At 35.6% G+C, this 2,891-nt stretch overlaps 1 pseudogene; it reads right to left on the reverse strand.

Annotated features, from left to right (window-relative positions):
- Positions 1-737: 737 nt before the first annotated feature.
- Positions 738-1,497, reverse strand: LOC100029648 (tubulin alpha chain-like; annotated as a pseudogene).
- Positions 1,498-2,891: the final 1,394 nt, after the last annotated feature.

Consider the following 2,891-nt stretch of genomic DNA (forward strand, 5'->3'; position numbering starts at 1 on the left):
TTTAAAAAATATAGTCTTGCCATTAAAATAATTATCTTTACTGTTATGAAGTAACATTTAGTTACATAATTGTTGTTACTGGATTTGATCTCTAAAACTTCAGTTAAAAATATGACATGTGTTGGAAATTAGGTAGCACTTATGCTGAAATTGAGAATGCTTGGACAAGATTAGGGAAAACTAGACATTTTCTGAAGTAATATGGTTTACATAAAGCACTTTGCAGAACTTAAATTTCTATGTAATTATTTGTTGTAGTTATTGTCCTCCAAAGGGTAAAATTTTGGAAGGGTTGAGGGGTCATTTTATAAGATATAAAAGGAAGAATAAGATGGAATAAAAACGGGTAGAAATTCTCTACCATAATTTTAATAAAACACTGATCAAAACCCACCAACTACCAAGTCATATGCCTACTTTCTCATCTTTATGAATTCCTGTAAGAATGAGACATCCTTGATGAGAAAAATAGAAAAGAAAAAAGCAGCTACTCACAAAACAAGTTTCCTTAGTATACTACATCTTCATAGTCACACAATCAAACAAAAGATTAAGAGATTACATCCTACTGTATGTTGTTTGCAGAAAATAAAATTTTTGACTCAGATAAAAACTAACTTTTTTTAAAGACAATTTTCATTTGTATTGACTTTTAGTGAACAGAGAAGACATTTTCACAGAAGAGAAAAAAAGAGAAAGGCCCAATGCATGAAGAAGAAAAAAATAACACATTGATATTCCTCATCTTCATCTTCCTCATCTGCAGTAACTTCTCCAAACTCCTCACAATCTATCTCTAGAGCTGCCATATCCTCTGGTGCCTCAGAGAACTCTCCTTTCTTCATTCCCTCTCCCACATACCAATGAACAAAAGCATGCTTGGCATATATCAGATTAAACTTGTGGTCCAGGTGAGCCCAGGCCTCAGTAATGGCTATGGTGTTGGTCAACATGCACAGAGCCTTCTTTTCCTTAGCCAGGCCACCACCAGGAATGACAGTGGAAGGCTCATAATTGATGCTAACCTTGAAGCCAGTTGGGCAACAACCCACAAACTGGATGCTACTCTTTGTCTTGATGGTGGCAATGGTGGCATTGACAACTTTGGGAACCACATAGCCATGGAACAGCAGGCAGCAAGCCATGTATTCCCTGTGGGGAGGGTCTCATTTCACCATCTTATCGGCAGGCTCAAAGCAAGCATTGGTGATCTCTGTGCTGTCAGTCAGCTGCTAATGGTAGTCTTTCTCAGCAGAGATGACTGGGGCATATGTGCCAAGAGGGAAATAAATTCGGGGATAGGGTACCAAGTTGGTCTGGAATTCTGTCAGATCAACATTCAGGGAACCATCACATCTCAGAGTGGCAGTGATGGAGGACACAATCTGGCTAATCAGCCTATTCAGATTAGTGTAGGTTGAGTGTTCAGTATCAAGGTTTCTGTAACAGAGATCTTAGAAAACCTCATTGCATACCATGAAGGCAGAATCAAGAGTGCTCCACACAAAGATGATAATTGTGCTTTGCTCTGATCAGAATCTATGTGTAATGATTCATTTAACTCTGGGTGTAACATTTTAGGAAAATTGATGAAATAGCCTTCAGATAATGCTATAGGAGGATCATTTTAAGAAAAGAGGTATTTCTAGGTTAAAAAAAAAAGCTTAGGTGGAACATAGTGACCTTCTTCAAATATTTGAAAGATCAATAGCTAATAGAATAGAATAGAATACCTAATAGAAAGAACATTTATTCTGTGTTCAACCTCCAGAGCAAAACTTGGAATCTTGATTAGAAATTACAAAGTGAATAATAATTTCAATTTAATATATTGAAATTTTCCTTAAAACTCAAGAAAGAGTAGATTCTTTCTAGAGATCTTCAAGCAAAGGTTTGTACACCAATTGTCAATTATAGTGTAGAGAGGATTTCTTTTCATATTATAGTTATTTATGAAATAAAAGAATTGACTTGATCCTTAATTTCTACTTCTCATGAGCCAATCACCTTCCTACATTAGAAAAATCTCTAGTATGAGACTGTTCTCCTGGTTGGTAACTTTCCTTTGAACTCTATTTCAGGACTCATGCCATGCTTCACTTCACTTATTGTTTCACTCACTCTCTGGACTTTTCTTTGTTGCTACCAACTTTAATCCCACTGGATATCCTCTTGCCTTTCCAACTGCCTTTCATATGTTGTTATTTCATAAAAGAAAGTAACCCTCTTGAAGGTAGAGACTGACTTACTTGCTCTTGTTTGTAATCCCAGGACTTAACATGATACCTGGCACACAGTATACTGTCCAAAACACAAATGAATAATAATTCCCCTCTCTATCACCATGACACTTTTGAGTTAGGTTCAATTGCTGGGGCAATTTTCCTTATATCATCTAAATGTTCCTGTTTGCTACTTGAATCTATTTTTTCCTAATTTTTTTTCCTGCCATCTACGTCCAAGCAGAACAAACCTAATTGATCTTCCACATGATAGTCCTTCAGAAACTTTAAGATAATTATCCTCTCTATTGTAAGCCACCTTTCTCCAGTGTAAACATCTTCACTTCCTTATGTTTCCAAGTCTTAGGTTCAAGGATTCTATGATCCTATAATTTTACTTTGCTTGTCTCCAATACTGAAACTTCTAAACTTTTTGTCTTCTCGTATCACTTTTCCAGCTGAGGATTTCTTGGGGATGTTATGACTATCCAAAATTACATATATATGCATATATATATGACCTCAATTCGTTCCATATCATATAACCCACAGCAATTTTTATAAAGCTTTTCTTTCTTAATTTTTAGCTCCACTCAATATTTCCTATACTTTCAGAAGGTATTCTTACCTCCAATTTTATTGGCATACAAAGTCATCTACGATAAATAT

The sequence above is a fragment of the Monodelphis domestica genome, chromosome 2 (genome assembly GCF_027887165.1).
Source record: "Monodelphis domestica isolate mMonDom1 chromosome 2, mMonDom1.pri, whole genome shotgun sequence".
NCBI classification, from domain to species: Eukaryota; Metazoa; Chordata; class Mammalia; order Didelphimorphia; family Didelphidae; genus Monodelphis; species Monodelphis domestica.